Source organism: Vulpes vulpes, chromosome 16 (genome assembly GCF_048418805.1).
Source record: "Vulpes vulpes isolate BD-2025 chromosome 16, VulVul3, whole genome shotgun sequence".
Lineage (NCBI taxonomy): Eukaryota > Metazoa > Chordata > Mammalia > Carnivora > Canidae > Vulpes > Vulpes vulpes.
Window position 1 is genome coordinate 1,919,192 of NC_132795.1, and position 15,761 is coordinate 1,934,952.

At 39.6% G+C, this 15,761-nt stretch overlaps 1 long non-coding RNA gene across 1 annotated transcript; it reads right to left on the bottom strand.

The window, feature by feature from the left end:
* Positions 1-949: 949 nt before the first annotated feature.
* LOC140595864 (uncharacterized) lies at positions 950-3,962 on the bottom strand. The gene is made up of 3 exons (XR_011997795.1): positions 3,907-3,962; positions 1,567-1,637; positions 950-1,162 (listed from the first exon to the last, which is right to left on the bottom strand). It is a non-coding gene; the product is annotated as an uncharacterized lncRNA (long non-coding RNA).
* Positions 3,963-15,761: the final 11,799 nt, after the last annotated feature.

The following is a 15,761-nucleotide window of genomic DNA, read 5'->3' on the forward strand; positions in this document are numbered from 1 at the left end:
CTAAGAAACCATAACACTAAGATCAAGGATCTTTATGCAGTTATCACGATAGCTTCAGATATCATGTCTTCACACTGAACGTTTTTCTTAGTGAAACCTTGAAAGTGCACATGTAATTTAATCTGTGTGCTTGGTTTCCACTGGGTCTCAGAGAGGTGGTTTTGAGGGACCCCTGAGAACACTGTCTGCCCTGCCTGAATATAAAGGAAAGAAAAAATGACAACAGGAAGCAGAGTGTTTTTCTAAATAGGGATGTGTGCCTGATTCAGAGTCTGAGAGGACTTTAGTTAACTTCACATGATTTGGGGATTGTGTAAAAGCCTGACAGTCCCCAAACATGAAGGTTGCTCAGTTCTGTATTTGGAAGAACACCTCAGAGACAGTAAGCCCTCTCCTTCTGGAGAAATCTGAGCTGATGCTGGAGATCTTCTTGCAGGATGGTAGAGAAAGGACACGTGCATGAAATGGGTGGTCAGCTGGACTGTTTCATCCAGATATTTTATTGTAAACTCACAAACCCATGAATGGTACCAATATAAACTGAATAACCACATCCGAGTTGGCAAGTAAATTTTTTTTAAGATTCTATTTATTTATTTATTTAGACAGAGAAAGAGAGCACAAGCAGGAGGAGAGGCAGGAAGAGGGAGAAGGAGAAGCAGGCTCTCAGCTGAGCAGGGAGACCAATGCCGGGCTTGATTCCAGGACCCCGGGATCAATCCGGTACGTCTAATCGGAGTGACCTGAGTTATAATTTCCAAACCTTCACTCCCCTTGCATCCCACCCCCACAGGAAAGCGCATACCTCCCAGCCTTGATCGTGTGACTTGCACTGACCAATACAATGTGAGCGGGCATGCCCCACCAACTAGGAGAAGATGCCTTACACATGACTGTGGTCTGGCTAAGCATCTTGTGCCTGCATCTCTCTTACAAGATGGTCGACTTCTGTAACAAACTACCACAAACTGAGTATCTTAAACAGAAATTCACTCTCTCACAGTTCTGGAGGCTGAAGTCCAAGACCAAGGTGTCAGTATGGTTGGTCCCTTCTAAGGTTGATAAGGATCTGTTCCAGTCTTTCTGTTTGACTTGTAGGTGGCCACCTTCTCACTGTGTCTCTTCACATGGCGTTCTTCCTCGGTGTGTGCCTCCAAGTTTTCTTTTTATAAGGACACAAGTCATATTGGATTAAGGCCACTGTAATGATTTCATTTTAACTTGATTACCTCTGTAAGGAACGTATCTCCAGATAAGGTCACATACTGAGTCAGGACTTAAACATATAAATTTTGTGATGATGCAACTCAACCCATAACAAAGAGCATATCTCAGAGAGAAGCTGCTCATTCAGTATGGAAGAAAGAGGCCGTGTGTAGTAGACCTGCTAGAGACCTGTGACCCTTATATTACATGAGCAAGAAATAAATGTATATCGTTAGCCACTGAGACTTAGGGTTTGTTTATTACGCAGCACAATTCACTAAAATCTGACAATGATGCTAATTTACTAGGTGATCTAACAGCAATTAACTAGGAAATCCCTTTAAAACCAGAGTATCTTACCCTGTAGGAAAAGGAACTCCACCAACCATTTTCGATGAGCAGTTGTATGGCATCAGTAAGCTCAGAGGTGCCTAAAATACAGAGATAAGGAGAGCACATAAGTGATGGGAACCACAAAAAGAACTCCTGGGTGAAATAAGGAGAGCACTTGGGGACTCAGCCCTGCCCCTTCCATTTCTTATGTTCAAAGCTAGTGGGATTTCCAAAGAGCAAACTGTTGAGATAATCATGGTGTCCTGGGATCCCTGGGTGGCGCAGTGGTTTGGCGCCTGCCTTTGGCCCAGGGCGCGATCCTGGAGACCAGGGATCGAATCCCACATCAGGCTCCCAGTGCATGGAGCCTGCTTCTCCCTCCGCCTGTGTCTCTGCCTCTCTCTCTCTCTCTGTGACTATCATAAATAAATAAATAAAAATTTAAAAAAAAATTTAAAAAAAAAAATCATGGTGTCCTAAGGTGTTCTTATAAGCAATATGGAGGAATTTGTAAGTAAATGGTGTCCAACATTCAAAGTACCAAGAGTAAAGAATTTCCTTCTCTGTGTTTATTCAATGTAACATGGCAGATGATGTCAAAAGAAAAATGAGCTCAGACCTCAGATGTTAAGTTCAATGTCTACATGCTTATAACAGAAAGAAGTTTAAGAAAAACTTTCTTACTCAATTCTTTATTATCTTTTGGACTACTTTTTCCCCTTACAAAGACAGAGAGAAAGTCTGCCTAAAATATTTTACTCTCCAGACAGATAGGTAACATGTTATAGAAAATTCTGCTCTGAACTCCTAGCCTCTGGACTTCAAAGAAAACATCTCAAAGCCATTACAAGCGACCCATGATTTTATATTTTTACTTCTCTCTACCTTGGATTTGCTTTCTGACATTTCATTGTAATCCCCTGCTATAGCCTTCCAATTACTTCTATTCCCAAGAAATTTTTTTCCCTAAGTCATAGGTTTTTTTTTTAATTTTTATTTATTTATGATAGTCACACAGAGAGAGAGAGAGAGAGAAGCAGAGACATAGGCAGAGGGAGAAGCAGGCTCCATGCACCGGGAGCCTGACGTGGGATTCGATCCCGGGTCTCCAGGATCGCGCCCTGGGCCAAAGGCAGGCGCCAAACCGCTGCGCCACCCAGGGATCCCCAAGTCATAGGTTTAGATAGTTTGAGTTAGCCCAGAGAGGATGAAATCCAGCCCTAGTTTTGATGGGCCTCAAGACTTCCTCTTCATCTGAAGGATGTGTGTAGCTCTAGTTGGCTCACAAGGCCATAAAAAGATCACACAGTCAGATCATTAAGAGCATGGTGTATGGAGTCAGACAACCCCAGCTCAAATACTCAGCCATGTGCCTCTCAGACTCTGAATCAACTCTTTAACCTTATAGGCCTTACTGTGCTCATCTGTCAAGTGAGGCCAATGATAGTACCTCGCTCCAGGGAAGTTCTAAAGATTAAGTAAGCTAATGCCCCTATGTACCTGGCAAATTGTAAGGGGTCAGTGAATATTCATTATTATCAAGATGGCTTTGAAATCCTCTTCTGGAGAGAGAGCTAGCAAATTGGTCACCACTGGTCCAGATATGCCTAAGTTTTGGTTTGGGTGGCCTGGGAATCTTGGCAGCTTTTGCCAAAGGCATATCCAAGTCTGGAACTACTGTAGGGTTCACCCGTGGCCATAAGAAGGAGGAGGTAAAGTTTGCTTTCTCTCCAGTACCACTCATTCACAGAAGAAAAGAGGGAAATGTTTCTGTTTCAGTGTTGAGTATACCATCACATTTCTCTCATTCAACAAATATTGACAGTTCTCACCGTGTGCCAGGCATAGTACAGGAGGTGGGGATGCAGCAGTGAAGAGAAATAGAAAAATTTTTTGCAATTTGGAGCTTACATTATAGTTGGGGGCGGGGACTTAAAATAAATAAAATAAATTACTCTTAAAAACAAGAGTCACAAAGAATTACAGGGCCTGGGACCCTCCCATAACATTGCACCAGACTCTGTTGCCAACTAGATTCACTCTTCTCCTCTACTAAACATATTTCCAGGCCCACAATGTCTTGTTGCCATTGGTTGACATACATTTTAAGGTCCAAAGATGAAACAAATGCTTATGGAGTTGGAGTCCACAGGTTTTAGGTCCAGTCCTGGCTTGACCAGACTTAACCATGTAACTTTGGCCATGTCACAAAAATATGAAATTTAGCCTGAGTTTTGACTGTGTAAAATAATGGAACTGATCAATCACTGGTTTTCAAAGTGGTCTTAGGACACAGAAATTTCAGCATTACCTTGGGACTTAGAAATGCAAATTCTCAGACCCCGCTCCAGAACAACTGAATCATACCTTCTCGGAGTGGGAGCCAGCAATGTGAGTTTCAACAAGACTTTTAGACTTTTTCTTAAAAAAAAAAAAAAGAAAAAAAATCAATCTCAATGCAAATCCCAAAAGAAAATCCTTCTCCTTTTAGCCAGGCCTCATCCAGAACTTTTATAAGCAATACTCAATACTAAAATCTCACTTTATGATCTAAAAAATAATTTTTTTACAACTTACAGTCTTTCCAAGTATGGGAGTTTAAAAAATATTTTGTGCTTTTCTCTCTTAACATTCTTTTTGTGCTAAATTACAAGTATGTTTGATTCCACTTCATAAGCTAATTAGTGATGGTGACTTCCAGCCTCTTTCCTGTAAATTCCTTCAAATCCTGAGTGCCTACTTTCCATGTTCACTGCATATTAACAATGCCTGCTAACACAGAACCTCCTTCCCTTGCGGTTCTCCAGCATTTCACACAATGTGAAACAAATAGCCTGTACCCCCTTCCCCATAAGGAAGTGCAGCTGTTTTTAAAACAAGACATGAGCATAACTCAACAGGACAACACAACCATCACCATGTGAAATGGATGAGGAGCAACAGGAAAAAGAGGAACTCCTGGCAGATATCATTAGGCAGAGTGTTCAGGGCAATCCAAATAAAATGTAAGTGTGGTGCAGTTGCAACTCTTCTTTTACTATTTCTGAGTATTTTAAAAATTAATTTTAAATTTTAAACTAAAAATTCTATTCTCTTTCCACACTCTCAGCACTTGGATGTGAATTCTTTGTCTTTCCCAACAGTGTTCCCACTACCTCATTCCAAGTCATCATAACCCCATGCCTGGCCCACTGCTATGCTCTTCTGAGCTGTCTTCTGTTTTTCCAATGAAGACTTGATATTGACCAATTTTGCTCAATGGGTGGAGGCATACACTGTTTCAGGGAGGACATTTAAGTATTTCAAAGACTGTTGAGGGTGGTCCACCAAGAGTGGCTCGGTGTGACAGAAAAGAGCAAAGAGTGCCAGAGTCTCCATGCACTTTCTCTTATAACTTTTCATTCTCAGAACAGAACTGAGTTTTCCAGGAATATTCAGATGGGATAACTTGGATGTATGTCAGCCCAAGCTACCCTGTTTGAAGGCAATCTTTTTTCAGTCATCTGGGGAAACATATTTTTGTTTGTAAAGAGGATAAAGTTTCAAAGTAAGAACCCATTCATGGGCAGCTATCTCATGGAAGCTATAAACATTCTTTGAGTTGTTTGTTTACCTGTCCTTAAAGATAATTTGGCAAAGAAGAAGCTAGCTCACTTCAGGACCCAAAGTTTACTGTGGGTAGTTTGGCTTTATTTGCATAATGTTAATATTACACAGAACTCTCTGGTTCCCAAAGCAATAGAAAAATAAGATGTGTTAACAAAACTGCACAGACTAGCAGTAACAATCCAGAATCAGGGATTGTGAACTTAATTATGAAAAGTGACGTCTAAGAAATTAATGAATCAGCTGTCTCAGAATATGGTCAGCATTGATGATGTCGAGGTTAACATCGTGACCAATGAAACAGACTAACATTTATCAAGAAATCACTTTCAATCACAATAATATATATTCTCATCTGAAAATTGGATGTGAGGCTATACTAACCGTTCCCTGAGACCCTTCCAGCCATAATATTCTAGTATTAGATGATTACACAACATCTTTGAGGTAGAGCTGATTATCATCCAAACTGCCCTTGAAGATCTATTAGCCTAGATGTTATATGAGTTCCCAAAGTAGAATCCAGAGAACCAATTCCAGGCCTATCTACTCAATCAGGGTTTTGCCGCAACTACAAATAATTACAGTTTTATCAGAAGTCTTAAAACCTTTATTCAAAGTGCCGCTAATTCAGAAGCAATCAACAAGTAGTGGAGAAACAGAAGATATTTATTAAAGAAAAATTACCTGGCTTGTAAAATCATCCATATGGCTCTGGCCTGCTAGACAATGGTGGGAAAGACCTCATAAAAAAGGAGGAGAGAAGTAGGCTTGAAAAGGAACAACTAATTGAAAATGTCCAAATGCAGACCAACTCCCTGGCAAAAACAACTTATGTACTGTGATTTATGGGATTCTGGGAAAAGCCAACCATACCAAAAACACTACCTACCCTAATCAGCCTTTGTTAGGCTTTAAATTTTTCTATTATTCATTCTTACTTTCATCCTACTCCTTGGATTGGAAACTTATGAAAACTTTGAAATATTATCAACCATTACCACCTTAACAGAAAATTCTGTTTTATCAGATTAGCTACTCATACCTCCATCAGGACTCCATGAGAGAATACTAACAGGTAAATGTTAGAATGGAGGAAGAATTTATCTAAGTCTAGAGCCTCTAAAGTTTAGGAAAAATGGAGTGACATGGTGAGGAATCCTGAGGTCCAAAAATAAAGAGAGAGAAGTAAAGCAAGTTTAGGAGTAGGGAGAAAGAAAAGGAAACTAACATTTGGTGCATAGCTACTGTGTGCTAGGCATGCCTCTAGACACTTTACACATATGTTTTCATAACCTACTGGTTAGATAATATTAACCACATTACAATATTTTTATAATAGCTATATTATTTTACAGCTGATAAAACTATAGGCTCAAAGGAGATAATAGATTGTCCAAGTTTATAGAGCTAACAAATTTACATTCAGATCTCTGCGACTCCGGAGCCTGGGCATGTTTCTCTCTACTACAAGGCTTCCTAAAACTCAGAAATCTTATCTCTAAGACTTGTGTTCCCCAAGCACTTCATTACTTACTGAGTAGACCCTGAGGAAGAAAGGAATGGAAACCCCATTTACCACCTTCCCGATTTTTCTTTAAACCAATGCTTTTCAAATTTTGCTTTTAGCCATGAAAACTTGTCTTCAGAACAATCTTAAGTAAAACCCAATCCATCTACCATGGTAGCCCCAAGGCCTCTTCATGGAATGACGTGGGTGCCATAGAGAAGCTTCAAAACCACTGCAAAAAAAATGGAAACAAATACTCCACAAATTAATGTATATCAATGGCTACTAAGCAAATGAAAAGGAACTCCAAATCATTAGTCATTAAGAAAATGCATATTAAAACAGCAATGTATAACCATTACACACCTACTTGAAAATCTAAAATTCTAAAAACCAGGTTAACCAAGATGTAGAGCAACCAAACTCTTAAATATTGCTAATGAGAATGCAAACAAGTAGGGCCACTTAGAGAACAGTTTGGCGTTTTCTTATAAAGTTAAAAGATACCATTACCACACACAATCCAGTAATTTTGCTCCTAAGTACTTATCCAAGAGAAATGAAAATATATGTCCACACCAAAAATCATACATGATTAGTCATAGAGCCCATAATCAGAAAGAGCCCAAATGTTCACCAACAAGTTAACAGGTAAAAAAAAATTGTGGTATTCCATACAATGAAATAAGAATCAGCAATGAAAAGGGAAAACTACTAATACACTCAACAACATGGATGAATCTCAAAAATATGCTGGGTAATAGAAGGCAGACACACACACACACACACACACACACACACACGAGTATACTATGATTCCACTTACATGAGATTCTAGAAGAGACAAATCTAATCTACAGTGATTGAAAGCAGGTTAGCAGTTATGTAAGGTTGGGGTGTGGGATGGAGAAAAATTGTGGAGGAAGGACTGTGTTTTGGGCTGACAATGGTATTTTATATCTCAGCCACATGATGATTTTGTGGGTGCAGAAATTCACTGAAACTCAAGGAACTGTATACTTATACAATGTATGCATTTTACCTAAATAAAGTTGGTTTATTTAAAAACACCACTATAATTACCAATGAATTGTTGAGAAAGATCTGGGCACAATTACATAATCACTCAGGTGACATTTGGTCCTTTCTTCTCATTGAATTTTTTAATTTCTTCCAGTCTCTAACTCAGCTCTGCTCTCTTCTACAGCCCCATGAAAGATGGCAACTCCATCTGTCCTGCAAACTTTCAGCCGACTTCATTACAAAAATACCCCAGGACCAAAGCCAGAGCTAATGAGCATCTTAGACCACTTGGAAGAAGAAAGGCTATTTTTTGGCTGAGGATAATTGAGCTTCACTTCAAATCAGAATCTAAGCTATTATTTTCTCTGTACCGAATCCAAATCACTCAAATTCCTGAAGTTTGTCCATGGTTATTGTCCACCTGATGCCAAAATTTTCTGATGAAAAGTGAAACATTCAGCCAGTTGTGTGAATTCTTTGTCCTGAAATCTAAAAGCTCAGCCATCTGGCAGGTTAGCAGAACAGCTGAACAGTCAACTGATGCTCCTACTATAGATGGAGAAGCCACAGAATTGTGCGGATAAGATCTGCAAAAATCAAAATGCAAAGGCCCCATGCCAATGCTCCTCATTATTGATAAAGTGGGATCCACAGCATAAAAATCATGGAAATTTGGAGTAAAAAAAAATCCTGTCCTACTGCCTCTGTTTACAGAGAAAGAAATTGAGGCAACTCCTTCCCATCCTTTAAAACCTTGAGCAAATGCCATCTCCTCTGGGTAACCGTTTTCCACCTCCCCCAGGCAGTTATCTACTCTGGCTCCCACAGCTGACTACTAACACTTACCCCATCACATACAGTCTATCTGTTTATGCATCTGTCTCCTCCACTTGTACTGTAACCTACCTAAGAACAGGGCCATAAGCTCGGCACACTCAAATTCTAGAACATAGAGTATTCTCAAAGAATGATTATTAGATGAACTTCAGTTGAGAATCTGGATAAATTTGCACTCCAAATAGACTCTTTCTCCATACCCGTGTTGAAATGGTGGTAGTGAAATTCAATAGAAATTCTAGACTTACAATTAGTCCTGGGCACTAAAATCTGAGGTTGCATGTTCTTTGGACAAAGAGAACAACTAATAAAACAAACTGTAATAAGTCAGCACAGTTCCTGGTATATTACACGAATATTGTAACTTAGAGAAATTAAAATACAATAATAAACATTTGATGTTAATATCAGCTTAAACATAATAGTGATAGTAACTAACATTTGAGTATACAAGAGGCTATTCTGAGACATTATATTGTATTGTATGTTTAACATAATTGTATTTTATCTTTATTACTAAAGCTATATAGAACTTGACCTTACATTTTGAGACTGATCCTTACATCTCCCCTACCTGTGACTAAATGAAAACAAAGATGACGGATACTAATTAAATTCATTGTGTTGATCATTTTGCAATATAAACACATATCAAATCATTATACACCTTGAACGTATATAATATACATATATCAAATCATAATACATCTTAAATGTATACAATTCTAAGTGTGAACTACATTTCAATAAGACTGAGAGAATAAATAAAATGGACTAGTAAGGCAAATGAAAAAACTTTTTGAAATTAAAAAGGAGAGAAAAGAAAAAGAAAATAAATAAAATTTTTAAATGACCGTTGTCAAACTTTCATTAGCAATCTTTGCTTTCAGATACCATGCCCATGGCCTATCATGACTTTCCACTTTTAAAAATTAGACTTGCTTAAAAAACTGAAAATATTCTTTAGACATCAGATTATTCTTCTACAATATTTTGATTAAGAATGTAAGGGATAGGGACCCTGGGTGGCTCAGCGGTTGAGTGTCTGCCTTTGGCTCAGGGAGTGATCCCGGGATCCGGGATTGAGTCCCGTGTTGGGCTCCTTGCATGGAGCCCGCTTTTCCCTCTGCCTGTGTCTCTGTCTCTCTCTCATTGTCTCTCATGAATAAATAAATAAAATCTTTAAAAAAAAAAAAGAATGTAAGGGATAAAAGCATGCAGGTCGCATTTCATTAAATGAAAACAATGCCCTTTAAAATCCTGAAGAACTGTACTTAGAATGAATTTATATGAGGCACGTGTTCCCAAACTTTGGCCCAAAATATTTTCCCTGTCTGTTGTCTGTCATCATGGAGCTGGAGAAGATTCAGTAGATAAGGCAAAGTATAAACCTGACAAAATGGAATCTAGTCGGGACAACCGGATTGGAGATTTCCATAAAAGTGAAAAAAAAAATGACTCTTTCCATGAAAGGCTTAAATTCAGTTGAATTTGTTCAATAGTAAACCCTTTGGCAAACAAAATTAATGAAGTTTTTTTTAAGATTTTATTTACTTATTAGAGAGAGAGAAAAAACACAAGCTCGGCAGGGGAGGGGCAGAAGGAGAGGGAGAAGCAGACTCTCCACTGAGCCCAATGTGGGGCTCGATCCCAAGACTCCAGTGTTCATAACCTGAGCCAAGTCAGACACTTAACCAACTGAGCCACCCAAGTGCCCCTGGAGACTCTTTTTTTAATTAAAAAAAATATATTGTTGTGAAATATATATCTATATTGTTATATATATATATATATATATATATATATATATATAGGTACAGAAGCATTTTCAAGGTAGCATCTAGTTATTAGGCTCTTGATATTTCCAACCCTAGAAGGAAAAGGAAAAGTGTCTTCTGCTTCTCTTAACCATTCAGAACACTAGAATAAAATCTTGGACACAAGGTCTTATACACAAGATTCAAAAATGAAGGTTTATTGAATCAATGAGTGAGTTCAAATGATCTTTTCTCTTTTTTTCCAGCCACTTTTCTACATCTACACTAAGTCCTTAGAGACTATTGCCCACACAAAGAGTCTCTGCAATTCTGTTCAAGCCACTTCTAGCCTCAGGCAAATGCACAGCCTGCCCTCTCTTCCCTCCATTATCCACCGGTCTTTGACTTCTCAGGGCCCCAGTTGCTCCTCTTGACCACAGTCCTTATCTCACCACAAGAAGGCCCTCCCAGGGACCTACAATCTCAATTCAGGGCTTCATTTCATTTCTAATTTGTAATGACTTGGAGAAGACACTCAAGATAATCAGGGTGCAGAGGTGGGTATTTTTTTAAAATTTTAACAGATTTCATAGCTTTCCCAACTGATTATAAGTGTCCAAACTCATGAAGAAGTGTGAGCTTTAGGTGAAACCTCCTATGAATGCTCCTGAAGTGGAAAAAAATAATTGTATGATTTTAATATTGCGGGAAGTGAGGCAAAACTATATAATAACGTAGAGTGGAACAAAATACCTGTGTTCGCATCTGACAAATGTGAGTTCAAATCCTAACTATGCTGCTTATTGGTAATTTGAGTTTGGACACTTTCCAGAGCTTTGATCTCTCACATGTAAGAAGAATGTCATAGAGCCACCGAAGGCCTGAATGAGATTGCTAATTGAAGGAACTAGAGGCACATGGCATTCAGGAAACGCTAACTGACCTGCCATGCTTCTAATTTAAGAAGCAAGAGAAGTGACCATTAAAATTATAAACCCTAAACTCTATGACACCTCTGGTTGAGTTTTGGGGATATGCCTCAAAAAAGCAATTTTGTTTTCCTCCTTGGTAATATGTTTTTGTCACAATCAGGACACTGGCTGGTATGTAATGTCTTTTACTTGGAGAGCACATAAGAGCACATAGAAGGGCAATACGGATTGCTTTTAGGGCAGAAAACAGTCACAACACAAAGAAATAACTCACCTATTTTATAGCAAAGTCCAAAATAGGCACACAGCATTTATAGGAATTCAAGTGTATGTGCATGCGCACGCATGAGCGCTTGTGCGTGCGTGTGTGTGTGTGTGTGTGTGTGTGCAGAGAGAGAGACGGAGACAGAGGTGGGGCAACTATTCAAAGTTGCCCTTAGACTATACGACCTAGGGACAAGGAGGACATGACCAAAGCACTCTGAGAAACCACAGGAGTTGAAATATTAAGAGCAATTAGAGACTTTCAAGGATAATCTTGTCTTACACTGATTTTAGAACCTAATCCCTGAAGTAAAATCAGATGCCACTTCCTATTAAAAATGTGGATTCCAATGGCAAAATACAAACATTTGACATTCACACACCACTTTTAAATTTTTTTCCCTGATTTCTGTCTTTGTTTTAGTAGTATCATTTGATTTATCTGAAGGCTAAAAATGTATTTTATTTTTTTATTTGAAACATAACGATATGCCTTTAGGCTTCTGATTTTCAGCAAATTTTAAGCTGTCAAAGTCCAAATACTGAATCATTATTGCCACAAACTAAGGCCATTCATTAAATTACAAGGAGAGGGTCAAAAGAGCTTGACTTTGGAATTCTTGGAGCAGCATGATTTCTCTGGTCTATACCATCTGCCTCTGGGAAGCCTCGGGTCATCCCCATATCCAAGTTGAAGCTGACCATATTGTTGGCATGTGATTTTGCAGAATGATGTGTGTCTCTTCATGGACCAAGAAATACAAAGAGCATTTTTAGTTATTTTTAATGTTGCTCTTTATCATGGTGGAGGCCTATGATGTAACCATGAATCTTGTAGTACTACCCACTCTCCACCAGAAAGGCTTTTTATCACTGTCCACTCTCTTACTCAGAAACCTGATTTTTTTTAAAAGAGAATTTGATCACAAGCAATATACATATACTATACAACCAATCCGTTTTTAAGCATCTAGAGAAATTGAGTTCCTGAATAAACATCATTTTGAAGAAATACAAAATTCAGGGCAATTCTAGTTAAAACGTTGTCCTGTAATCTTTGGTGCTTCTTCATACAACCTGCAGAGAAAATCCTGGAAAGGCAGAGATTTGACAGCAAAATATTTGTGTCCTACCGTCTGTGGTGGAAAAGAGAAAGTCGTGTTACTTGTACTTCTCTGAATCAGCCCTGTAGCACATCTCCCAGCAATTCCTTTGGGCTGGCTTCACACCATCCCCACATGTCTTTAATGGAGATTTGTTATAAACCTGGGAAAGCCTTGGGGCTTTCCCTACAGAGACACACCTAGACACACCGGTCAGCCCATACTACCAAAGGGAGTGAAAGTAGATTTGCAAGTAAAAGAGTAGTTCCGACTCCTTGAATTGGCCACACCATACTTTGCTTTTCACAGCCAAACCTTCTGAGTTACTCTGAGAGTGACCTCGACACACATCAACCTTTTACACCTGTGATACCACCAACCCCACTATGATACAGATTCCTCATATTATAGACACTAATCATCTCTGAGTCATCAAAAGGAAGCTTCTGCCCCTCCATCTCTCTATGGATGACCTTCTCTTTCCGGAGAACCTCTGCTGACTTGGCTCCTGGGCTTTTTGCCATCCTGATTTTACTTTTTGGACTGCTCCTGCTCGTTCTGCCTCTCCTTTTCCAACCCCAAGAAGTAGCTGGTCCCTGAAGGAATGCTCTTTGCCCTCTCCTCTATTTCCACTCATCATTGGCTATTTCAGCCACGCTCAAGGTTTCAAGTCCATGTACTCGTGTGTATGACTCCCAAGTCCCTCTCTCTCTAGCCATGACTTCTCTCAAAAGTTCCCATACTGATTTCCCAAATGCTTTCGGGATATCATGTCAACACCTCCAACTCAAAATGCACAACGCAATAAATCATTTCCAGGATTTACTACCCATTTTTATTATTTGCCCTTCTACTCTCTCAGTTATGCAGATTCAAAACCTTAGAGTCATTCTCCAACCGACTCTCTCCTTCATTTGCTAACCTTCAACAAGGTGCAAGAGCTTGGTAATCTCAACTCCTCAGCGTTTCCAGCTGCAGTGTCTCCACTATACCTGCCATTGGCCCAGTTCAGTCACTTCTCTCCTGCCATCAGGAATCCTGTTTCCTTTACCTCTTTTATTTTCTTCAATTCATCTTCTAGAATGGGGAAAATTGTCAGTAGCATGATGACAATGACTGAGTTTTTATCATTGTTCAGCCAATGCCTACCAGGTTCCATCCTAAATATCATGTTTTTAATTTATGTGAGTACAGCCCTGATCATGTTATCTTTCCTTTTCTCTGATCTTCATTATTTTCCTAATTAATAAAGAAATACTGTTTTGGATAGATAATGACCATGTTAATGGGAAGAGATCTCAGAGAATGCCTAGTGACCTAGAGTAAGAGAGAAAAGCTTGGGTTCTACCTGCATTTCTGACACCTATTCAATATGTTAGGAGACAGATTTTGGAGAAAATATAATGTGTTTGGGTTTTGACCTCAGGAATTTGAAATGCCAGGAATTTGTGGGATGTTGGGTAGAAATGGCCATAGGCATTGGTGATCATGAGAAAAGTCTCAGCTAGAGCTGAAGGATTTAGAGATAAAAAGGCAGTCCACTGAGCTGTTAGGTGTTTCACCTCTGGAGCCAGGTTACCAAATTCGAACCCACTTCTCCTGCTCACCAGCTATGAGAATCTCTCAATGTTCTTAACTTCATGCCTAATTAGCCTTCATTTTTAAAATGGCTTTTTGGGGCACCTGAGTGGCTCTGGTGGTTAAAGCATCTGACTCTTGGTTTTGGCTCAGGTCATGATCTCAGGATCTGGGATCAAGCCCCGAGTCTGGCTCCACACTCAGTTTTGAGCCTGTTTGTCCCCCTCCTTCTACTCTTCCCCCCCACCCGGCTCATGTGTGCTTCCTCTCTCCAATAACTAAATAAAATATTTAAAAATAAATCAATAAAAATAAAAATAAATAAAATGGCTTTAAAATCCCAATCTCTTAGTTTGTCATGAGAATTAAGTATCATGAGAACAGTGCCTGGCACACAGTAAGCACTAGATAGGTATTTGTTATAGTTCTATACATAATATTTAGGGGTGAATGAGATCCCTCAAAGAGAAATTTAAAAAAAAAAAGGAATAGAAAGAACATGACCAGAAATTGCTCTGAGGAATTCTGGCCCGAAATAGGTACTAACTACAGAAATAATAATACATGGCTCTGACCTTCATGAGATTTATGATCCTATGAGAAAGGGCATAGCTTCTGTAGCTGAGACACAAGGACAATGTAACAGGAGAGCAAAAAGTAGAAAACTTTGAAAAAGAAACAGAATCTCTGTAACCAAGTACTATATCCACTTCTTAGGCATAAGTTCTAAGTGAAAAAAGGAAGAACAAGATGAGAGAGAAAGTGTTTCTTTCATGTCAGGGCTCAGAATATGAAAATAATGATCAGTGTTGGTTTCTTCATCATCTGAAACCCCAATCTAGAGCTGAATCTCCAGCCTTTACCTGCAAGAGTCCTTACCCTGAACCTAGGAGCATGGATCCTGGGAGCATTCTGTACTGGGGGTGTGTGTGTGGGGGCGGGGGGGTTGGAGGTGGCTGACATGAGGGACACTGCCTGGGACCACTCTGGTGCTGGAGCTAGGTTTAAACATGCAAAACGACCAAACAAACAAACAAACAAACAAACAGAAGGCCGAAGCCAGGAAACTGCATACAGGACAATTACATTCAACCCTGTTTGAATATTTCCCTCCTCCTATTTATAGCTTCTTCCCCTTTATTAAAGTTTCCAGTGATGTCACATTGCACTCTTTAGGGGAATGTGTTTACTTCTGCCAGCTGCCAGCTCTGATCCATCCCCCCAAAGAGCAGTAAGTACCAGGGTTTGGCCAAGGAAAAAGGAGCTACTTCCTGGCACAGTTCATGGGCCCAGCAAGGAGAGGCACAGCAGTGACCGAGAGCTGCTCAGGGAAGCTCAAGGTGAGGAGGCCCCCTCGGTCCCTTGTTTTCACTAATCCCCGGCACAGACTTCCATGGCTGTGCCCCCCATGGGGATCCCGAACCCAACGTCAGGAAATCTGAGTTGTGATCCCAGCCCTACTCCTATCTCCCTCTATGACATTGAGCAAGTCACTTAACCACTGCAAGCCTCGATTTCCTCATTACACAGAGAGGTTGGGTGAGATGGTGTAGAAGGCACCTTCTGTGTCTCTCTAAATTGTCATGCCCTATAAAATCTGATGGGTAAGATT